The sequence below is a fragment of the Ammospiza caudacuta genome, chromosome 7 (genome assembly GCF_027887145.1).
Source record: "Ammospiza caudacuta isolate bAmmCau1 chromosome 7, bAmmCau1.pri, whole genome shotgun sequence".
Classification (NCBI taxonomy): domain Eukaryota; kingdom Metazoa; phylum Chordata; class Aves; order Passeriformes; family Passerellidae; genus Ammospiza; species Ammospiza caudacuta.
The window spans coordinates 5,809,105-5,833,708 of record NC_080599.1 but is presented as its reverse complement, the minus strand read 5'-3'; the positions used below and the strand labels follow the sequence as shown (position 1 = coordinate 5,833,708).

Here is a 24,604-nt window from a genome sequence, read left to right as displayed (position 1 = left end):
AAAGACAATCTTTGAGATCAATGATCAATAGATTCTATGACTCAGGTATCATAGTAGGAGATGGAAGACTAGGTTGCAAGGCACCCATACTTAGAATTACTGCATTAACAGCACGTAAGTCATGTAGCAACCTCCACTTCCCACTCTTTTTCAGGGTGGTAAAAGTTGGAGTGTTCCAAGGGCTAGTGGATGGCTTTATGTGTCCTTCCTCAAGCTGTTCTTGCACTAATTGTTGGATTATGGGGAATTTTTCCTTTGACAGCGGCCCCTGATCAATCCACACAGGTGTATTAGTGGCTAAGCTAATTTTGAGGATTGGCTGCTCCCCAGTGGCTGCTGCTAGAAAGGCTGTGTGACAATGGTAGCTTTTAATTGACTTAACAGATCCCCACCAAGCAGACCTAGTAAAGAACCAGGAGTTTGCATGACATAAGGCCTTGTAGACACATTCACTCCATCTGGGAAAGTAAAAGTAATTACTTCCCTGCTCATCTGAGTTGCCTGAGTCCCTCCAATACCTGCAATGCCTAAAGTAGGATTGACCAATGCCCAAGTTTTTGGCCCTATTGTGTTTGAAATTATGGTTACATCTGCTCCAGTGTCAATTATGAGTTTCTTTGTAATAGAATCACCATTAGGATGTGTCAGGATTACCTGTTTGTCTGGTTTACCTCTTGTGATGTCCATGGCCTAATATACTTCTGGTTTACCTGTGGAAACAAAACTTCCTGTTCCCCATTCCTTGTAGCCTGTACAGGGGACACAAAGCTTAAAAGGAACAAGCTGAGCAATTTGTGAACCTTTGGTAATAGATACAGGAAGGAAAAATGTTCTGACCATAATTTTAACAACCCCTTGATAGTCTGCATCAATAACCCCAGGAATTACATCCAATCCCTTTTTACTGGCAGATGATCTCCCTAACAGAAAAGCACTAAGCCCATTCCCCACGGATCCTTTTACATTACTATCTATCAGGTGCACAGCAGAGTCCGTGATGGTCACGTCTATTGCGGTTTCTACATCCACTCCGGCGCTTCCAGAAGTTGATGATCTGAGTGAGTAAAGTCCTCCTCCTCCTCCGTGGGAGGCTGAGCTATCCAGGCAGCTCTCCGTACTTGTGTGATGCCCGGAGAGAAGGCATTCCAAGACCCGTTTCCCTGGAACCGACATTCTTTAGTATTGTGGTTATCGTTTTTCAGATAGAACAAAATTTTTTCATAGTTGCAGTGACACTGACTCCTTACATGTCTGATTTTACCACATCCAAAGCACTTAATGTTCTTTCCTTCGGCTCCCTTTTGCAGTAAAGGGAGCAATGGTTTTAGAACCATTAGAACCATTTAGAACCATTAGAAAGCAATGGTTTTACTGCATCCTGTACTGCAGCAACTACATAAGCTGCTTTTTGTCTCTCTGTAGTTCTAGCCATGAGTTCCAGCATTTCTGTAACATCAGCTCCCTTCTTTATTTTTCCCAAAATCTGTTGAGTTTTATCATTAGCATTGTCAAAAACAAACATATTAAACAATTGTATCTTTGTGTCTGAATCCAAACAAGGATGATCATAGATAGCTTCTTGCAATTTGTCTAAAAATTTATCAAAGTCCTCATTCATTCCTTGGCGAATCTGTGTAAAAGACTTAGTGTGTAATCCATCTGGAAGTGCAAGGATAGCATTATATGCTAGTTGTTGATTCATCTGCAAGACTTGATCAATGCTCTTAGCCTGGGCAGTGGCAGAAGCCCAGGGCCCTTTGCCAAGTAACTGTTGTGCTGTTCAACCATACAGAGGATCACCCTGCACTCTAGGTGCTTCCTGAGCACACTTCTCCTCCTAGCTTTTATGAAGCATCACCTGCCGATGGGGTGGCATTATGAGTCTTATTAGGGTATACACATCAGCTGGAATTAATATGTTAGATGTAAAAATATACTGCAAAAGTGACTGTGCAAGTTGGGATTTTAAACCAATGGGATTGTGAAATTGCAGCTCTTAACCTCTCTAAAATCTCCTAGTTGAAGGGTTCCCAAACTCTACCTACAGCATTAGTTACTACAGGAAAAGCTTCTACATCATTGGAGAGAAAAGTCCCTTCTACAATAGCTTCTGGAATAACTCCCTTCCACTTTTGTTTCTGAGCTTCCTCTATTCCAGGGCCACATTCCAACTCTAATTCCACATTCTTTACAGCATGAGAGGGAGGATTTTGTCTAATCGTCTTGAATGCTGCCTCAGAGACAAACTGAGAGGGTGGTAACTGGTTTCCTGGTTGTCTGTCTGAACCTGCTATCATTGGCAAGTCCATTTTCTCAAAAGAATAGTCTCTTTTGGGGACAATTGAATCCTTTTGTTGAATTACCAATTTTTGCAAACTGTCCACTAAAGACTTTTAATCCTGTTCCATAGAAGTATTACTTATAATAACATCTCCTTCCTTATCCTTTTCACTTTCAGCATGTTTAGTTTCTAAGTTACTGTTATCAATAGTTTCTTCACTCTGAGTACAACTGTCCTTTGGTCTGCAGCCTAAGCCCCCGAAGAGGCAGCAGCTTCCTCATTCTCGCTCTGAGCTGGAGGAGCAGTTGGTGTAATGCTCCATTCTGAGCTGAGGGGTTGTTTGCTGTGTGAGAGAATGTCTAAGGTGGTAGAAAGCAGTTGCTGAACTGAAGTTACTGGAAATGCCTGAGGCTGTTCTGACTCAGAGGCAAGGGCTGCACATGCCGCAGCAGCAGCTTTCCTCTCTGCCTTCAGGGCTTGTAACACCTCCATGATAATTTTCCACAAAGTAGCATATTTAGACACCTCTTTTGCCTCACTCCCGCCAGATGCAGTACAGTCCCACAACATCCAACCCACAGCTTCCCATGTCAAAATCTCAAAAGCAACCTGTGCTCCTGTGTAGAAAGCGAGGGGAGACGAACCATCCTCTGATCAGCATCGAACTCCAATTTATTGATCCAGCATGCACATTTTATAACCGTGTTAATTAAGTTCATACATATTGCAAAACCCAAGCTCATCATTGGTTACAGATTAAACACCAACCCCTCCTTTTGTTTTCAATACTTGTGGTTTGTTATTGAAACCAAGATTTGTTTTCTCAGCCTGATATGAATGGTTCTCAAGGCCTTCATGTTTGTCACTTTTGCTTTCCTAAAACTTATCCAAGGACAAGATATTTACTTGTTATCAAAAAACAAGCCTGAGAACTCTGCTGTTTACAGAAATGTGGGAAGCATGAGGCCCTGAGGTATCACAATGGATGGTTCCATGAAGCCACAGAGCTTCACACTGTCCTCTTGGTTACATGGATTCTACAAGACCCTGGAGTGTGACAGGGCCCCTATAGTCCCATGAGTCTCCAGAGAGTCACAATGTGCCCAGGAAGCACTGCAGTGTGACAATGTCCCCAGAGGCACTGCAGTGTCACAGAGGAGCAGCACTGGAGTGGGCACAGCACCAGGGAAGGTTTGGCAGTGTTCCCATGTGTGTGAGACAACAATGGTGGCAACACCAATGTTCCCCTGTCTATGATACCACAGCGGTTCCAAACTGAGCATTCCTCTCTCTGTGACACCACAGCAGTGGCAGCCCTAAATCCCTTCTCTGTGACACCACCATAGTGGAAGTCACAATGTTCTCCTCTCTTTGACACCACAGTGGTTACAGCCCCAGTGTTCCCGTCTCTGTGACAACACAGCTGTGCCACCCCTCATCCCCCTCTCTGTGACACCACAGAGGTGGCACCCGCAGCGTTCTCCTCTGTATGACACCAACACAATGGCAGAACAAAGATTCCCCTCTTCATGAGAAAACAGTAGTAGCAGCCCCAATGTTCCCCTCTCTGTGACACCACGGCAGTGGAAGCCCCAAAGTTCCCCTCTCTATGACACTGCAGGATTGGCTGTCCAAAGTTCTACTCTCTATGGCAGCACCACAGTGGCAGTTCCAACATTCCCCTCTCTGTGACACCTCAGCATTTGCAGCCCCAGTGTTTCCCTGTCAGTGACATGACAGCAGTGGCAATACCAATGTCCCCCCTGTCTATGACACCAAAGCAATTGCAACCCCAGTGTTCTCCTCTCTGTGACACCACAGGGGTGGCAGTCCCAAATGCTTCCCTGTCTGTGACACCACAGGGGTGACTCCCCCAGCATTCCACTCTCTGTGATACCACTGAGATTGCAGTCCCAACATTGACTTCTGTATGACAAAACAGGGGTAGCAGCCCCAAGGTTCTCCTGTCTTCGAGCCCACAAGGATGGCAGCCCCAACATTCCCCTCTCTGTGATACCACAACAGTGGCAGCCTCAGCATTCCCTTGTCTGAGGAATCAGACCAGAGTCAGCCCCAACATTTCCTTCTCTGTGACACCATAGATGTGGCAGCATCAAGTCCCCCTCTCTGTGACACCACAGCAGTAGAAGCCCCAGAGTGCCCTGTCAGTGACACCACAGCTTTGGGAGCCCCAACATTTCTCTCTCTATGACTCCATGGTAGAGGCAGCCCCAATATTCTCCTCTCTATGACAATACAGAACTGGTGGCCCCAGTGTTCCCATGTGTATGATACCACTGTGGTGGCAGCCCCAACGGTCCCCTCTCTGTGACACCTCAGTGATGGCAGTCCCAGTGTTCCCTTCTATGACACTACAGCAGCAGCCACCCCAACATTCCCCTCTCTGTGACACCACAGCTGTGGCAGCCCCATTGTCCCGGTCTCCGTGACACCACAGTGGTTGCTGCCCAAACGTTCCCCTCTCTGTGACACCACAGCTGTGGCAGCAGCACTAGAACAGAAGCAGCAGCCGTGGAACACCAGGGGAGCAAGGGAGGAGCAGAGAAGGAGCAGTGGAACAGTGGGAGATGAGCGGTGTTGGAGCAGCAGAGGAGCAGCAGTGGAAGAGCAGACGAACCGTGCTGAAACAGCACAGCACAGCTTTTGAGCAGCAGTGGAGTGAGCATGGAAAAGGTGGAACAGTGGTGACACAGGAACTACAGCCATGGAATGGTGGTGGCACAGGAACTACAGCCATGGAACAGTGGTGGCACAGGGACTACAGCCATGGAAAAGTGGTGGCATGGCCCCGCAGCTGTGGAGCAGCGCCTGAGATGCCGAAGCTGTGGGACACAGAGCGGCTCCCAGCGCTGTGTCCTGCAGGAGCCGGCCCCGCACACATCGGAGCGATGCCCCTCAGGCTGACCCAGAGCTGGGGCACAGACAGGAATTGCTGCTGGGCTGTGCAAGGCGTGGATTGAGTGCATTTAATGGTGGCCTGGGGGTTCGATCCTGCTCATTGTGGCTGCTTTTGTGCTGTTGGGACCATTCCAGTTCATCTGAAGTCATGAACTCAGGGGAAACTTGGGACAAAAGGAATCAAAGTGCCTTCTGTCCTGCTGTCTTGGTTTGGAAAGACAGGTGCCTGCTAAGGAAGGCAGGAGCCTCTCCTGAAATGGAGAATGTGAACCCTCCCCCTGGGAATTGCTATAAATTTTAAATTAATGGGGTCTCAGGTAAAAAATATGGGAGCAGGAAATAACATTTCTGTAATAGGGAAGAAAATAAAAGGATAAAATCAACAATGCAGTAAACTAAAAAAGCACTTACAGAGTCAGAACACAACCTGACATCCTGTTGGTCAGGCTGTTGGTAGCAATCCAAGTGGAAATGTGGCTGCAGTCCTCCTGGAGTGGCAGGTGTGGTTCTGTTGGAGCAGGGCTCCTGCAGAAAAGGGTGTAGTGTTGCTCAGAGGATCCAATGGAAGAAGAGGCAGCTGCTGTTCCTCTGGGAAATCCAGTAGAGAAGCTGCTGTTCCAGAATCTCCAGATTCTATCTGGCTAGAATGATTGGCTCTTCCCTCTGGGCGGAGCATCTCCCAATGGGATGCTGTAGTTCTCATCAGCCATGCAGTGACATTCAATAGTCTGTTATCAGCAGATGTGCCCCCCAGAGGGAGGACTGTTTGTGGAAGAGATAAGGAAAACTGCCATACAGATGGCAAATAGAATCCATCTTGCCTGCAATCTGGGACACCTGCAGAGAAAGATATCTTGGTAGAAGTTTAATGATTTCTGATTTGGGAACCGAAGTGGGTCAGTTATTGGCCTGTGGTTTGTTCTCATCCAGAAAGATGTTCCAAAGTACTGCAATTTGGCATTAAAAACCAGGAACGTTCCTCTTCATCTGGATATTGCACATGGACTACAGAGCTATTTGTGGTCATTAGGATAGGAAAAAAACTGGAAATCTTTTCCTGATTTCACTCTTTCTTCCTGTCTCTGGGATTAGGCCTCCAACACTCCCTGCAGGTCTTCTTTCCATGATCTGCTCCTCTGGAGTTGGGATGTAACAAATCAGCAGTGGGAAGAGGGAGGACAATGGACCGTCACAACTGCAGACTCTGTTTTTATGGCCTCTGGATTTCCAGTGCTTAGAAATTGTTATGTTTTAAACTGTCTGAACAAATTCCACATTTTGCACTTTTTCCCTTGCAGAAAACCTTCCTTTGTGCTATTTAGGAACTGACCCTGGGAAACACCTCATTGCAGATGCTTTTCTGTTGGTTTTGCTAAGAGATGACAAGAAAATCAGCACAAGGGGCAGGGATGAGGGAAAGGGAAGAAACAATTCCTTTCTTTTCTCTTCCTTGTAGAAACTCTCCTCTAGAGGTTGTGCTTCAGCCAGAGACTTCCTAGGCCAAGGGCTGAGGGAAGCAATTCAGCTGAGGCAGTTGAGACATCTCCCTGGTCTGTAGCCCTGGGGCTAGCAGGGGACACGGGTGCCCCCCTTGCAGCCCTTGCACCCCCTGGAATGGGGAATTCCTCCTGCCTCTGCCAGGCGCTCATGATCCTGGCATTAGCCCTGGCCTGGCTGCTCCTGCTCTGAGCTCCCTGCCATGGGCATTGCTAGTGCTGGAGGGCAGCAGGGAGGGATTCAGTGCAAACCTGGGAGGTGCCAGTGGGCTCAGAGATGGCTGCAGGTGACAGTGACACAGTGACGGGAGGTGCAGATGGACACAGGGACAAGACAACGCCTCTGGGAAAACCTCTTGGAAATTTGGGGGACTTGGAGTGTAAAATACACACGAACACGGACACACAGACACAGAATACTGCAAAGCATTTCCCAGCTGTCTTAGGTTGGACATGGGGGGTGTATTCTATTCCTATCTGATGGGGCAGTTATCTTCTGTTAATTGAGCAGTTTTCTTTATCTCTTCCACAACCCATCCTCCCTCCCAGGAGATATCTTCTGTTAATGGGCCATTGAGTGCCACTGCATGACTGATAAAATTCCATCATCCCATTGCGAGAAGCTCCGCCCAGAGGGAGGAGCCAAGCATTCCTACCTGGATATAATCAGAGAGCTGGAAGACCAGAGTCAGCCTTTTCCACTGGATTTCCAGAGGAAGAGCAGGCCCAAAACCACCACCACTGGACCTTCAGAGGAAAACTCCACCCTCCTACAGGATCCCTGCTTCAACAGAGCCACACCTGTCACTGCAGGAGGAATACAGCCACTGTTTACTGGGACTGCTACCGCCACTGCGCCCCACAGGGTATCAGGTCATATTCTGAATCTGTTAGCACTTTTTCTTTGTACTATTGCATTTATATTTTAATTTTACTGCTAAATAACTTTTATTCCTATTCCCATATCTTTTGCCTTAGAGCCACATAATTTCAAAATTATAACAATTCGGGGGGAGAGTGTTTACCTTTTCCATTTCAAGGGAGGCTCTTGCCTTCCTTAGCATACACCTGTCTATTCAAACTGAGACAACGCCTCAGGACTCCCAGGCAGTTTTGGAGGAAGTCAGTGCCCCTTTCCCCCTCTCTCCTGCTCCATCTCCCAGCCCAGCACGGCTCCCAGCTGCAGGACAATGCCGCTGCAAACCCCGTCCTGCCAGGGATGCAATGGCGGGGAATCTCCTTCTCCTTCCCTGTGGCACAGAGACAAATCGCATCCTGTCCTTGTCCTTTCTCCTACAGGCAAGAAGCTGAGGATGGAGACCTGGGAGGACAAATCCCCACAGCAGAACCTTGTGGAAAAGGCTGTTTTGAGCAGCTCCGAAGCACAGGACTCCAACAGAGACAAAAAGCACTCGAGATCCCATAGGAGGAGGGGCTCCAAATCCAGCCCAGGGTGTTCTGAGGAGCAAAGACCCACCCTGTGCCAGGAAGGTGGAAAGAGCTTCAGCTAGAACTCGGAGCTGGTGGTGCATGAGCAGTTTCACAATGGGGAGAAGCCCTACAAGTGCTTGGAGTGTGGGAAAAGCTTTTGCCAGAGCAATTTCCTGATCCACCACCAGATGATCCACACTGGGGAATGGCCCTACAAATGTGGGGGATGTGGGAAGGGCTTCAGGTGCAGCTCTAAGCTCGTCACCCACCAACGCATCCACACCAGGGAACAGCCCTATGAGTGTCTTGAGTGTCCAAAAAAGTTTCACACCACCTCCACTCTCCTCAGGCACCAGTAGATTCACACCGAGGAGAGGCCCTTCTGCTGCCCCAACTGCAGGAAGGGCTTCACCCGCAACTCCCACCTCATCACCCACCGGCGCATCCACACTAGGGAGAGGCCCTACGAGTGTCTCCAGTGTGGGAAGAACTTCACCCAGAGCTCTCACTTGATCAAACACCAATGGAGGCACTGGTAAGGGAAACTCTGCAAATGCCCCAACTGCAGGAAATGCTTTGTGCACTGCTCCAGCTTCATCCCCCATTGGAGTAGCCACATTTGGAAGAACCCTGGTGATCCATGTTCCCTGTCATTAATGCTTGAAAGAGTCCTGTCCCTTTTCCTGCCCCTGCCAATGACATGATGTGGGTCCAAGAACATGAGGGTCTGGCCATGGTTGTGTCATTATATTCTCTCCCAAATCAGATCATTGCTAGGGGTAGGAAAGGGATTCTCTCTTCCCCAAGGAGAAGGGTGTCCTTTCCAGGCACGAGTGAATATGTGGCCGGGAAGAGACAGTCGGTGGTGTTGCAGTATTCCCTGAAAATAGTTTTTCTGATCTCTACTGTTATCAGTGTTGCTGTTCCTGTTTGTTCCTTATCTCGTTGCTGTTACCAGTAAATTGTTCTTATCCCAGCCCAGGATCTTTGCTGTTTGTGCTTTCCATGGGAGGCGGGAGGGCAGCGAGGGCAGTGTGGTTTTAGCAGGAGCAGGAAATTGGGGAATCCCATTCCTGAACCCCGGCCCATGAAAACCAAGCATCCCAGCTGATCCCAGCCCTGGTGGCCATAGCAGCAGCCTTGGGAGCGGGTCCCTGGCTGGGGCTGTGGGAACCTCTTCCCTCTGGTGCCCAGGGACAGGAGTGGAGGGAACGGCTGCAGCTGAGTCGGGGCAGGCTCAGGTTGGATGTCAGGAAAAGGTTTTGGCCCAGAGGCTGCTGGGGCCCTGCCCAGGCTCCCCAGGGAAGGGTCCCAGCTCCAGGGCTCTCTGAGCTCCAGCAGCGTTTGGATAGCACTGCCAGGCCCAGGCTGGCATTGTTGGGGTGTCCTGTGCAGGGCCCGCAGTTGGACTGGAGGATCCTGATGGGTCCCTCTCAGCTCAGCCAATTCTGTGCTTCTGGGATCCCATGAGCCTGGGGATGGGGGGCTGAAAATCATTGCCATGGCAACGGGCTCTGGCTGCAGGCCTGAGCTGGTGTCCATGGCAACCACCCCATCATGGGGTCTCCATGGAGCTGCCAAGGGACTGACCATAGCAACAGGGGGTTTGTGATGGTTGCCATGGAAACTGACCATAGCAAAAGGGAGGTGGTGATGGTTGCCATGGAAACAGACCATAGCAAGAGGGCACTGGTGATGGTTGCCTGCTAAGGATCAGATTTGTCACAGGCCCTCAAAGGTGTTCCATAGGGACTTTCCAAGAGTCTCCAGGCTGTTCCAGAGCTGGAATGTCACAGGCAGAGACAGGGGCTCCATGGAGACCTGCCAGGGCTTTCTGGGGATGGTAAAGAGCCCTGTGGTCAGAGGCAGTCACAGCCATTCCATGGTGACATCCCAGGGCACCTTGGGCTGCAAAGGCACTGATCTGTCACAGGCACTCATGGGGACTCCAAAGTTACATCCCAGGAGTCCCCAGGCTGCCAAAGAGCCAGGACGTTCCAGACACTCACAGGGGTTCCTGTCATGGGCACAGTGGGATCTTCAGGCAGAGTTTATTAGAGAAGATCCTCTTGGGTCTTGAGGTTCAGAAAGGAGCCCCAACAGCCCCCACAGATACCAAAATGTCACCATTCAATCAGAGATAACACAGACTCCGATCACAAGTCTAAGGGCTCAAAGCCACCCTTTTTTCAATCCTCTTCTTTTATACCTTAATTTCCTAGAGGTGGACATAATTGGTCATTTAATCAACATATTTCACATGATTGGCTAATTAAGACAACACTCTTCATTAAAAATTTTATGGAAAAAACAACCTATTACAAATATTGTCATGGTGCCAGTTATTGATGTTTGTTTTATGCTGGGCCTTTCTGGGGGCTCTCTGGATGTGGGAAACCCTCCTGTAGCAGTTCTGTGCCAGGTAAAAGGAAATGCACACGACTTTTTTTGTCTTCAGCTTCTTGTTTATTGTTATCTTCTCTAAAGTTTTGCATGCTGTGTATACCAGGTTCAGCAAGCTGGACAAACACCTCAAAATGGCTCTAAAATGTACGGTTTCAAGGTCTTTTAAAGTTGTCTTACCCAATTAACTCTTAAAACTTACATTATTTCTACTTATCGACCAATAACTCATCCCTTGACTGTCCAGGTAACCTCTGCACTGTGCTTTCCTTGACCAATCACCCTGTGCCACCAACACTGCAGAAAATGGAGTGGATGAAGAAGAAGACAGGGACTACATCCAAATGCCTCCATCTTGCTTCCTATCTACATCATATTAAAAATCCCAAAATCTAAATTTCTCACCCAAGGGACATGCTATACTACCCTATAATCTATTTCAGACTTTGGTAAATTGTAATCTGTCTCAAACTCCTGGAAGTCCTCTCCATGGGGGAAGGTTAAAGGCAGTGTTTCTGTGGGGGTCAGAACCCCTCAGAGCAGACAGAGAAATATTCCCTTTGCCCTGGATTCCCACACATTTAATCTAAAAACCTTTAACCCTTAACATGTGAAGTTACCAAAAATGTTCCAGGTAAGTAGGATTAGAAGGAGAAGAAATAGAGAACAACAGAAAGACAGAAGATCCATAGAAAGACACACACATAAGTACCAACTGCTGGGGTTCCAGCGTCACTAACAGAGAAACCCCAGGAGAAGGCAGAATCCAGACCATGGGCTGGCCTCATGATCTGGCTTTTAACCCCCTGGGCCTTCATGGGCCCACTCCTGGGGTGGGACTGCCAATTGCTTGTCCAGTATGAGCCAGAGTAGCACCAGCTGCTGGTGTGTGATTGATTGACAGCTCAGCCAATCAGGGTGGGGTTAGCCCAGCATTTGCTATGTGATTGACAGCTCTTCCAGGCCAGGGCTGGGGGCGGGGCTCTGTCCCACCACAAACCAAGGCCTGACCCAGCCCTGGCCCCACACGGGCATTCCAAGCATCCCAAGGTGTCTCAGGACATCGATCTCATCCAGCCTCTGACAGCGACCACGGTGACACTACGGAACCTCATGGAACCATGGGTCAGTTGTGACAATGGAGATCCAAGGAAACGATGGTGAGACTGTGGAATCCAGGAATCATGGAATCAAGGAGATCATTGTGCAAATCATGGGCCCCATGGAAGCAAGGATCAAGGATCAACCTGTGGTTTGATTGTGATTGATTTAAAATAGAAACAAGGAGCCATTGTTTCACAGCGGGGCTGCGTGGGGCCAATGGACCCTTGTGACTCTGTTGGGGCTCATGAAACCAAGAAGCCATTGTGACATTTCCAGATGGAATCAAGGAGAGCATTGTGACAGTGTTAGCACCCATAAAGTCAATGGACCATGGAACAGGTCTTCCTGGTTTGGACTCCTGGAGGCTGTCTGAGACGTCCCACTGAATTTGACATGTCAAGGGCCACTTCCCATCTGACCGTGCAGCACTGGGGCTCTGTGCTTTTATTCCTATGGAAAAGAACTGTCTTTCTTGTCTAGGCACCCATGGCCAAAACTGTGATTCCGTGTCTAAAATTCTCTATATCCAAGGGTTACTCCTGGATGAAAGCTGCCCATACAGTCAAGTCTGGCTAGACTTGGCCTCTGGTGACTGCCTCTCATCTGCCCCTGCACCACTGGGGCTCACTTGTTTCCTTCCTATGGAGGCCATTGTGACACTGCAGGCCCTTGTGGAACCTGTTACACTGTAGGAACTTTTGGAACCAAGGGGAACATTGTGACCCTGCAGGGTACCATGGATCCAAGGGGCCACTGTGACACTGTGGGGCCTCAGGGAACCAAGGACATCTTTGTGGCTCTGTTGGGCCCCATGGTCCCAAGGGGCCAGTGTGAAGCAGCAGGGCTTTGTGGAACCAAGAGGCCATTGCTGCATTTCAGGGCCTCGTGGAGCCAAAGGGCAGTTGTGATCCTGCGAGGCACCGTGGATCCATGGAGAGCATTGTGACATTGCAAGACCCCGTGAAATCATGGAGACCATTGTGACTCTGCAGGGCCTCATGGAAGAAGGGTCCATTGTGACACTGTGGGAACTTGTGGAACCAAGGGAATCATTGTTGCACTACTGGGCCCCAATGGAACCAAGGGGCCATTGGACACAGCAAGGCTTCAAGGAACCAGTAGACCATTATGACACTGTGGGACCTTGTGGAACCATGGAGACCATTAGGATCCTTACGGACTTGTGTAATCAAAGGGCCATTATGACACCTGAGGGCATAATGGAAGCAAGGAGCCATTGTGACACTGCAGGGCCCTGTGGAAGCAACGGAACATGAAATAGGTGTGGCTGCCTTGGTCTCCCAGGGGCCACCTGACAGGTCTGTCTGACCTTGGAATGTGGAAGGCTGCTCCCATCTGCCCCTGAAACACTGGGGCTCTGGGCTCTTCTTTTCTCTTTTTACAGGCAGCCATGGCCAAAATTTGGATTCCATCTCCAAATATCTCTCTATCCAAGAATTGCTGCCAGACAAAAGCTGCCAGGAGAGACAAGTCTGGCTGGTCTTTGATTCCTGAGTGCCAGAACTCACCTGTTTTCCAAACACTGGAAAGGGCTCTGTGCTTTGCTTTGTATGGAAAAAATCATGCTTCTCCAGACAAAAAATTCTGAAATTAGGATTCCACATTCATAATTTTGAATATCCAAGGGTTGCTCCAAGCAAACCTGCAGGACAGACAAGTCAGGCTTGCCTTGGCCTCTGGTGGCTGCCGTTCATCAGCTCCTGAAACATAGGGCCTCCGTGGCTTCCTTCCTATGGAGACAAATGTGACATTGGGAGCCTTGTGAAATGAAGAGGCCATTGTGACACTGCAGAGCACCATGGATCCAAGGGACCATTGTGACACTGTGGAGCCTCGTGGAACCAAGGACATCATTGTGGCTCTGTTGGGCCACATGATCCCAAGGTGCCAGTGCAAATCAGCAGTGTGGTAGTTAGCCCAGCTGTAACTCAGAGTCAGTCAGATTTTACCCTAAAAGAATTGGGCATGAGTTTCAAGCCCTAGGAATCATTTGTTTAACACAGGGTGAGTTTGAGAGTTCCCCCATAAGCCTTTAGTGTTGCTGTGCTAACTTGTCCAAGTGTCTACTCCCCTATTGGTTACTTGTTTCCCCTATATGGTTGTTGTTCTAGTTTTCTACTCCCAAATGTACATGTTGTTGCTTCCCCTTTGTCTCAGGTCTTTGGATCCTGCCCCTCATACTGTTCTCAACTTCTCCATGTTTATTGTTTTTCACCCCGTTATTAAAGTTCCTTTTAAACAACTACATTGATCCTGCTCCTGTTCATTTTTGCCACCCTCACCCTGAAGTCAGGGAATGAGAGAGGTTTGTCACAGCCACCTTCATTGTGACATTTGGCTCCCGAACAGGGACCTGACACTCAGGAATCCCTGTGTCAGTCACATCAGCTGGGGTTAGCTGGTGGATAGGCCAGTGCTCCCTGGGATTTTGGATTCATCATTGTTTCAAGGGACCTTTCCCAGGATATGCAGGGACAATGACGATTTCACCTGCATAGGTTTGCAGGTGGGTTTAGGGAAATGCAAGACATTTAGTGCCCATTTTGCCATTGTGCCATTGTGTTTTTACAATATGCACCCAAGTCCCATAATTGATTTGGGCTGTTCTGGTAGCTCTTCTTCATAAGGCAGTGTAGAAGTCCATCCAAAAATCCTTCATTTTTTGCCTCACAATTGTCATGAGAAAAGACTACCGAAGGGTTAAAACTGCTGAGCCAGTTGGGAAAGAAAGTCTCCTGCTTATCTAGTGTGTTCACAAGTGATGTTTGCAGAACACGCCATGCTGTACTCGAAGGGGGCATACTGCCCTTTTCTGGACAATTGAACTGGACTTTCTTCCAAACTCCTGAGCTGGCTGGACTGAGCTCTGGGGTGGCTCCTCCCTGCTCCGTGAGAGGACCCCTCTTGCCTGTCTTCAACCACCATGATGGACCAACAGAGATGCAAATCCCCTCATCAAGGAACCAAGAATCCCTCTGGTACCCTATTGGTACCCCCATGGCACCCCCATGGCACCCCCCTGGCAACCTCCTTTCAGAGACTGGGACTGTACTCCCTCCCAACTCAGGGAGTGGGAAAAACCTAACGTACCTGTGAGCATTTGGCCATGAAAACAATGGAACTGTCTCACCCCCTCCTCCTGTTCCTATTCTTCTCCCCTCCATGGAAACCTAATTTCAGCCACCCTTCCCCCAACCAAGATATATATTGGGGTTCGGTTCGACAGCCTTTTGAGTACTCCCCAAGACGTGTACCAGTGAGTTTCGGTGGCGGGACCCCGAAGACATCACATTTTGGTAGCTATACCCCATTTCCTGACCTTCTTTCCTCCCTTTTTTCCTTGTCTTACCCTTCTTTTCCCCAGATCCCTTAACCAAACACATATTTAGCTGTGGTTATAATCAATAAAATTGCACCTTGTTGATTTGTTACTGCAAAACCCCTGTGCCTTTTGTTGGTTATTTTTGCACCCAAAAATCATTCGTCACCCGTTCATTTCGGGCGGACCTTCACAGGCAGAGAAAGAGAAAAATGGGCAGCCAGATTTCCAAAGTAGAAAGGAGCATATATGGATGCTTTAATTCTCACTGATCATGACAAAGTATTTTCAAAGAACGAATTGAAATCAATCACAAGGTGGACCATTAAAAATTTTCCAGACGCCTCTGCTAATGAAATCCATACCACTGAATTTTGGGACTCAGTGGGAGTTAAACTGTACAACTTTTGATCAAAAGGGACCCCATTGCACCCCACATACTCCCCATCATCAACACCACCTTCACCAGGAAGCAGTGTGTTGAAAACTCAATCCATTGGTCACTCCTACCTCAGGACCTCCCCTCAAACCTGCCTTTCTCAGACCTTCCACGGCAGTCCAAGATGGAGACAGTCACACGGTCTTGGAGCATCATGCCCTGGAGACTCAAGACGGAAGGAGCCCGAATGTGGCTTGGGAGACTGACCATCCTCCCTCCATTCTGGCTCCTCCACTTCCTGCTACCACAACCTTCTCTTCCACCCTGAATGAACCTCCAGACTCCACCCTCACAATTGTGGGTCATGCCCCACTCTTAATCATTCCACCTCCATCCTGGGCCGTGCCTCCAGAACTCCACCCTGGAAGTCTGCCATCCTAAATCAAGGGCCTTCCTCCTCAACACCTGACAAAATGGCAGTGCCCTTTGCCTCACCCTCCGGCAACAATATACCCCCATGATCAAAGATACAAAGCCCAACTGTCACATAATTCTAATCCAAATGTTTCTGCTCCAAGTTATTCTTCCTCCCCAGAAGACAGTTAGGACTCCTCAGATCCACCTCACCCCTCACTCCCAGAAGATCCCTAGGAAAGGAACAAGACTGGCAAATGGTCTTGAAATTCCTCATTGCCCCAGGATGTTATGAAAGAAGGAGGCAGAACCCCAGGTATCAGCCATTGGTTTAATTGGTTTCATTCCTAGCCATTGGAGGAAATCAAGGAGCTGTGTAGGGCAGCTAAAGACCATAGGAAGGACTGAGCTTGTTTTAATGGCCTAATTAGGGCCATGTTTACAGCACATGTCTTAACCCTCTATGAGTTAAAATATATTAGGACCATGTTGTTATCTCCTACAGAATACACCCTGTGGGAAGGGGAATAGAAGTGTTTACTAAATCAATTAATAGCAGACTATGCTAATAATGAGGCAAGGGCAGAATTGACAATCAACCATCTAGCTGGAGAAGGACAACACAGCCTATAAGATGATCAAGCAGCAGGTATCCTCAGAGAAGTATTGGATGATTAAAGAAAGCCCTTAAAGAAATGGCTTTGCAAGCTTTAATCCAGGTATCGGATGGTAGCACCCCCAATTTGGACTACCTTGGGTGGCTGCAGCTAAAGCTTTAGGACAATTTGACCATCTGGGGTGCCTGTTAAGTAAGCAAGCCAATGCTATCTCCCTTGCATTGAGTGGCCTGCTCTCAGACATAGAGACCATCAGACATGCCACCTTGCAGAACAGCAATAGAGGTTTTACTCTGGGCACCTGGGCATGGCGGTGTAGACTCTGAGGGCATGTATTGCATGAACCTCTCCAGGCACAGTGAGTCAATCCACAAGAGCATTCAGGTACTGAAGGGTTCAAGAATATTCAAGTGAAAAACAAAGACTGGTTCAATAAACTCTTCCAATCCAAGGGACTAAAGGGATGGATAATATCTAGCTAAAACAGGACTATTAATTCTCTTAGTTGTTGTTGTATTATTAGTTGTCCCATGTTTGTTTGGATGCTTTTAGAAAATCTTACGAAATTCTTTCAGTTTCATCTTTGTTGTAAAACAAAACGGAGGAAGATACACAACACAGGATCCTCATGGACACCTTGGAGGAGAGAACTGGAGGCCAGGATGGCACAAAAACTTCTCAGAGACTCAGTGTGGGAAGGAAACCCCTTAAAAGTACCTAGAAGTATTCTTAAATGCATAAAGTACCTTAAAAACCTTGAGTATCTCAAAGCATTAAATGGGCACCACTGAGTGTCAGTACAAAGTTCTCAAGGGACTCATTAAAGCAGATAATTGGGGCCATGATTGCACAAAACTCTCACAGAGTCTGGATCAAGAGAGAAACACCAGGCACCTTAAAATAACTGAAGTACCCTGAAGTATTAATGAGCCCCACTGAGTGTTGTTACTGACAAAGCCTCTCCAGGGACTAATTCCAGCAGATAATTGGAGGACATGATTGCACAAACCTCTCAGAGACTCTAATAAAAAAGCCAAACCCAAAGTCCTTTGAAAAACCTGCAGTCCCTGAAGGGAGCATTCAGGAGCCCCCAGGCCATTGCTGAGCAAGGCTCCCCAGGGACTCCTTCTAGCAGATCCTTGAGGCCACTGGGAGGTGGGCTAGGGGGGATGCTGAGGGCAGGACAAGGGGCTGACAGTGCCCAGCCTGGCTGGGGCTGTGCCAGGAGGCCCCAGTTCCTCAAGACAAGGTGTCTCCTCCCAGCCCTTGGTGGCACAGACCCTGCTGTGCCCAAGGGCACCAAGACTTGGCTTCTCTTTGTCCCCACCTGTCATCACTGCCTCCAGTTCTCTGCTCTGCCTGGGGCCTGGGGACACTTTCTCAGTCATTTCTCTCAGTGGGACCCATTAAAAGTCCAAGAAAATTTGGAGTTGGATTCTGACTTGGAGTTCTGAAGAGGTTGAGTCAGCTCCCTCTCAGGGACTGATGTTCAGGGCCTGAGCACAAAGCCCCAGAGACTCATTTAAGTCCTTGTGCTGTGTCTGTGCTGATGAGCTGGGCCGGGCTCCTGGCACAGAGACAGCTCCTGGTAACCAAGAAGAGCTTCAAAAGCACATTTCTCTTGATGAGCAGCTCTTCTGCCAGCCCAGCAGGGCTGGGACACTGCCTGCAGCCACCCCGGGCACAGCACAGAGGCACAGAGAGCTTCAATCAGTCAGGGCTGGGAAGGTGCTGAGAAGTGCCTGGGGCAGAATCACTGCCAGCCCTTGGCACAGGAACCTCTGGCTGTAGGACAATGCAGCTGCAGCTCCTGGAGCCATCTCCTAAAGCTGGAACATCCCAATGCCTACAGACCCTGTGAGTACATTCTCTGATTGTGTCTTGTGCAGAGCAGCCAGGGGTGCTCAGGGCTGTCCTGCAGAGCAGGGTCCTGCAGCCCAGGGTGCTGTGCTGGGGCAGGGACTCTGCTGCCTGCCAGGGACAGCTCTCAGCCAGCCCTGGCAGCTGCTCCCAGCACTGGGGGACAAGGTCTGGGTGGGAGGAGACAGCTGGTAAGGCTTGGAAGTGTTCTCTTTGTGGTGGTGAGGATGCTGCATTGTTCAGAATTGATCATGCATGATATATAACTGCTGCACATTTCGAAGTATTTTATACAGGGAGCACAGCAAGGCAGGGGCTGCATAAAAGAGGAATTCCTGTTTTTTTAACCTACTGGTCTCGGTTGCCTGGATGGGCAATTGCCCATAGATATTCATCTCCTAATTCTGGCTGAGAAAAACAAAAACATTTTTTCTCAGATCTGAATAAACCATGCAGTCACAGAAATCAGCTCAGGACCCCTCACAGGTGGCATCAGTGTTGCTTTTCCAGCCTCCTCAAGGTTGCTCTGACATTGCCATCAGAGCCTGCAGAGCCAGAGAGGCCTCTGGGCAGTGCCAGAGCTGGGAGGGGTCTGCAGGGCAGAGCTGAGCCCCCAAGGCTGGGCTGGGCTCTGGCAGCACTGGCAGGGCTCAGCCCTGGGCACAGGGAAGCAGCTGCTGGCAGGGACAGCTCCAGGCAGCGGAGCCCTGGACAGGCAGTGGGGGGAAAGTGCCCCAAGGCTCTGCTGGGATATTTAAAATCCTCTCCAAACCCTACTATTCCATGATTACTTTTTTTACAGATCCTCCTGCCAAGACATTGCAAATGTCCAACAGCAGCTCCATCAGGCACTTCCTCCTGCTGGCATTGGCAGACACGCGGCAGCTGCAGCTCCTGCACTTCTGCCTCTTGCTGGGCATCTCCCTGGCTGCCCTCCTGGGCAACGGCCTCATCATCAGCGCCGTAGCCTACAGCCACCACCTGCACACGCCCATGTTCTTCTTCCTGCTCAACCTGGCCCTCACTGACCTGGGCTCCATCTGCACCACGGTCCCCAAAGCCATGCACAATTCCCTCTGGGACACCAGGGACATCTCCTACACAGGATGTGTTGCCCAAGTTTTTTTTTTTGTTTTCTACGCAGCAACAGAGTTTTATCTCCTGACTGTCATGTGCTATGACCGCTACGTGTCCATCTGCAAACCCCTGCACTATGGGACCCTCCTGGGCAACAGAGCTTGTGCCCACATGGCAGCAGCTGCCTGGGCCAGTGCCCTTCTCTTTTCGCTGATCCACACAGCCAATATATTTTCCCTGCCCCTGTGCCATGGCAGTGCCCTGGGCCAGTTCTTCTGTGAAATACCCGCAATCCTCAAGCTCTCCTGCTCCAAACATTATCTCAGGGAATTTGTCCTAATTGCTGTAAGTGTGTGTTTAAATTTTGGTTGTTTTGTGTTCATTGTTTTCTCCTATGTGCAGATCTTCAGGGCTGTGCTGAGGATCCCCTCTGAGCAGGGACGGCACAAAGCCTTTTCCACCTGCCTCCCTCACCTGGCTGTGCTCTCCCTGTTCCTCAGCACTGCAGCGTTTGCTCATCTGAAACCCTCCTCCATGTCCTCCCCATCCCTGGATCTGGCCCTGTCAGTTCTATACTCGATGGTACCTCCAGCCCTGAATCCCCTCATCTACAGCCTGAGGAACCAGGAGCTCAATGCTGCAGTGTGGAGACTGATGACTGGAGGCTTTCAAAAACATTAAACTGCTGGCCAGTTTCTGGAAATCACTTGTAATAAAACTCGGTTTTGATACCTTCTGTTGGTTTCATTTTGGAGGTTTCTTTTCTTTGTTTTACTTTTTTAATCTTGTCTGATACTCTTAGATTGGACGTGACCAACATGTGTTCTCTAGTTTATATACTTTTAAGAAAGCATCATCTTAAAGTCATTAATTACATCACAATAAAATATTATATTAATTAGAGCAAAGATCTTTGTATCAATGTAATTAGCAAAAGTTTTACAGAAATTTAATAAGGCACATTTACGTATGCACCTAGCCTAGCTTGCAAATATTTGCATCTATCTTTTCAAATGTGTTTCCATGTTGATGCCTTGTCTTCTTCCTGGCTATGCAAACATTTTAAAATCATCAACTGGTTTTTAATCCATTAACTCAGCTTTGCTTGTAAGCTAGCTGTCAAGCCCTTCTGTATTTTCCACAGAGAAATGTCACTGATAATGCCATTTCCCATTTTGTTTCTCTCCACAATCACTGTGGCCACAGACTGTGTCAATGTGGGGTTGCACCCTCAGTGTTTTAAAGGAGCTAAATGCTCATCCAGCAAAGTTTTCTGCAGAGATGCCCTTTTGTTGCCTTCTCTGGAGCTGCAGCAGCAACGTCTGTGTGCAGAGCTGGGGCAGATCAGTGCTGGCACAGCAGCTGTGCCCAGCAGCAGCAGCAGCACTTGGTGTTGCCAGTGCTGCTGCCGTGGCCCTGCCCCGCTGCCCTGGTGGCCCTGGTGTTGCTGCAGGGCCTGAGTGCTCTCAGGGCCAGGCACAGCCCTGGGGGTGGCAGTGCCGGGGCTGCAGCAGGGACAGGCCATGGGCACTGCTGGGGCAGCGCTGACGCCTCAGGCCAGGCCCTGGGGGCTCCAGGCTCCTTGCCCAAGCTCTCTCAAGAACACTGCCAGGCCAATGCTCAGCACAGAAACCCCTGTGAGCAGCCCCAGGCTGGCCATGGGCAGGCTGGGGGCAAACAGCATGGCTGGGGCTCTGCAAGGGCGCTGGGGCAGATGGAAAGGAGCAGCAGAGCAGGGGCTGATCCATCCCCAGTGTGCTGGACAGTCCAGGGCAGCGTCCCAGAGCGTCCTGATGCAGCTGCCAACAACATCCCCCCTCTGCAACCCTGGCCTCTCCCCCAGCTCACACAGGTGCCCCATCCTTGCAGGCACAGACACGGCAGGACTGGCTCAGCAGCCCGTTTGCATTGCACAGAGCAGGGAGAGCACCCCCATGCTGTTGCTGTGGGGACATGAACGTGAGGGAGCACAAATGCCATCAGCCCCTGGGGCCAGCAAGGGCTGGGGGACACCAGGGAAACCACTCAGCTTATTCCTGGCCTCTGCACTGAGCCAGAAAGTTTGTTCCCATCAGCTGGGACTTTTCTTTCCCACTGCAGACGCTGTTGCTCAGAGCCAGGGCTGCCTGGCAGCCACCCCCAAACTGCCCTGAACATTTCCTTTGCTTCACCTTTGCTTTCTTTACTCTTTCTGATGCAAATTTCTTCCTATTGCCCACTCCAGTGGGCCCAGAACTGGACAAAGCCCTTGAGGTGCTGACCAACCAGTGCTGAGCTCAGGGGAAGAATCACTGCCCTGGTCCTGCTGGCCCCACCATTCCTGATCTATGCCAGGAGCCATTGGCCTTCTTGGCCACCTGGGCACACTGCTGCCTCATGTCCAACCTGCTGTCCATCAGTGCCCCCGGGTTCCTTTCTGCCTGGCTGCTGTCCAGCCACTCTGTCCCCAGCCTGTAGCGCTGCAGGGGTTGTTGTGGCCAAAGTGCAGGACCCGACATTTGGACTTGTTCAACCTCACCTTGTTGGATTTGGCCCCTGGATCCAGCCAGTCCAGGGCTCTGTGCAGAGCCCTTCTACTCTCCAGCAGATCAACACTCATACTCAGCTTGGTGTCATCTGCAAATTTGCTCATGATGGAGTCAATCCCCTCATCCAGATCATCAATGCAGATATTGAAACCCACGCTGGCTGGCTCTGATCCCTCAGGCATTCTGCGGGTGCCCTGGGATGGCAGTCAGGGTGATCTGTTCCATAACCTTACCTGGCACCCAGGTCAGGCTGACACGCCTGGAGTTCCCCAGATCCTCCTCCAGCCCTTCTTGGGGATGGGCTCACATTGGCACCTCAAGTCCTCTGGGACCTCCCTGCTGAGCCAGGACTGATGGTAAATGATGGAGAGCAGCTTGGGGAGCTCATCCACCAGCTCCCTCATCCCCCTGGGATGGATCCCGTCTGATCCCATGCACCTGAGAGCATCTGAGTAGCTCAGCAGGTCACCCACTGCTTCCTCCTGGATTACAGGGGGGCTGTTCTGCTCCTTGTGCCCATCTACCAGATCAGGAGAAAACTTGTACTAAGGACAACCTATCTTAAATTTTAAAATTGTGACAAACAAGGTGTTAAGTAGCGCAGGCTTTTCCTCATCTTTAGTTACTATATTCTCCACTGTACCTAAAAAAGAGTAGAGGTTGTCCTAATCCCATGTTTTTCTAGTAATTTATTTGGAGAAACATTCAGTATTATTTTTTATAGAAATGGCCAGATTAAGTTCTAAATGAGCTTTCACCTCTTTCCTTTTCTTTGTGTATGACTTAACTACATCCTTAAACATTTCCTAAGTTGCCTGGCCTTCTGTCCAAATGTGATGTTCCCTCTTTTTTCCCTGAGTTCCCACAAAAGCTCCATGGACAGCCAGGCCAGTCATTTTCCTCACCAGCTCATCTTTTGCCACACTGGGACAGGCTGCTCCTTCCCCCTTAAGATTACTTTCTTGAAATGTGTCCATCCTTCCTGGATCCCTTTGTTTTTAAGGGCTGTTTTCCTTTTAAAAATCAGCATCTGATTTGGTACTCCCCAAATCTGCATCCTGAACAGGCCAAAGTCTGCCCTTCCTAATTCCAGTGTAGAAGTTTTGTTGCTGCCCCTCCTTCTTTCACAGAACATTGAAAACTTGATTATTTCATGGTCACTGTGCCCCAGACTGCCTCCGAGCCCCACATCTGCCACCAGCCCTTCTCTGTTTGTGAACAGCAGCAGACAGAGCTTTCCTTGGCAGTGGGAGTGTTACAAAATTCAGTAAAACAGAAAATTACTTAACCTCAAAGTAGCATTAGAAGCACCATTCTTGATTCAGCTGGATGCACGGCATATAGCTCCTCCCAAAGCCGTGCATGGTGAGTACAGGAAAGTTTCTGTTTCTTTTCTGTATTTTGCACACATATTCATTGATTGTCCTGGACTAAACACACATCTGATAATCATTTCCTCAAAATCATTAACATATTTCCCCTCCCCTTTACCCATGCATTCTGCTGTCCTGGGGGTCTCTCTGATGGTCCCTGGTGCTCGTGGACCCCAGTGTTCCTGTGGGCCTGGCTGAGCTGGCAGGACACTGAGGCTGGTGAATTTCAGTTCCCTTCTCACAAAATGGGCATTGTGTGGTTCCCATAGGCCTGGGGTTTTGGAGAATCAGCATTGTGTGTGCTCACCTGGTGTAGACAATTTATCATTTGGTGACATGAGGTCACAGAGTGGGCTATCACATCACAGAGTGGGTTATGTGAGGTCATCGAGCAGCTATGGCATCATGGACTGTCTCTGTGACATCACAGAACCACCTGTGAAATCACAGGGCAGAGGACTGACATCACAGAGCAGACTATGACATCACAGAGTTGGCTGTGACATCAGAGACCAGCTGTGTGACATTAGATAATGGGTTGTGACATCACAGAGCAGACTGTGACATCGAGGAGGGGGCGGGTGACTGTGTGACATCACAGGAATGCTGTGTGAGGTCACTGGGTTGGTCACTCTGCCCCAGCTCCCCCTCTCAGTTTCCCCCCAGAAGTCCAAAGCTGTTCATGCCCAGCAGGGTCCCTGTCCTCTGGGATCCCCCCGGCCCACCTGGAGCCACAGCCTCCATCAAAGGATGTTCCACAAAATCAACCCCAAAACCTGACACAGGGACAGGGGGCTGGGCTGTGTGACCAGGACATCAAGGACGGGGATTATCCAGGTCACTGGGGCCTGGTCTGGGTTCCCCAGGGCCGGAAAGATGTGGCAGCTGGAGCAGGGTCTGGGAAGGGCCTTCAAGGTGGGGCTGGAGCCCTTGGGCTGTGAGCAGAGGCTGAGGGAGCTGGGCTTGTCCAGCCTGGAGCAGGGAAGGCTGAGGGGCTCCTCATCCCAGCCTGGCAGTGCCGGCGAGGAGGGGATGGACAGCACAGACCCCCTGTTTGTCTCAGGCAGTTTCTTCTGCAAAAAAAGCAGGTGGTGGTTGATGCCAAGGAGCTGAAAGCTGCAGGTGCAGCCTGCAGTGGAGGAAGCTCAGTATTACACAAGGCTGCTCAGGGCCCCAGGGGTTGGATGAGGGAAATGGTGGGGAGGGGGTCGGGAAAAAGTCTCATTGATTGTCAGCCACAAAGATGTTCATGTCTACTCACACTGCATTAGGATGTGCTAAGATCAATATCAACAGGAAATTGCTGGTATCAATCTACAAGCAGGAAAAGAAAATTAACAGGAAAAAATACTATCTTTGTTTCATGGTTTTCAATATAGTAG

At 49.5% G+C, this 24,604-nt stretch overlaps 2 pseudogenes; both read left to right on the top strand.

Moving 5' to 3' along the window:
* LOC131559605 (zinc finger protein 11-like) overlaps window positions 1–8,666 on the top strand; it is a 912,004-nt pseudogene extending 903,338 nt beyond the window's left edge.
* Window positions 8,667–19,069: 10,403 nt separating this feature from the next.
* Window positions 19,070–19,941, top strand: LOC131559849 (olfactory receptor 14J1-like; annotated as a pseudogene).
* Window positions 19,942–24,604: the final 4,663 nt, after the last annotated feature.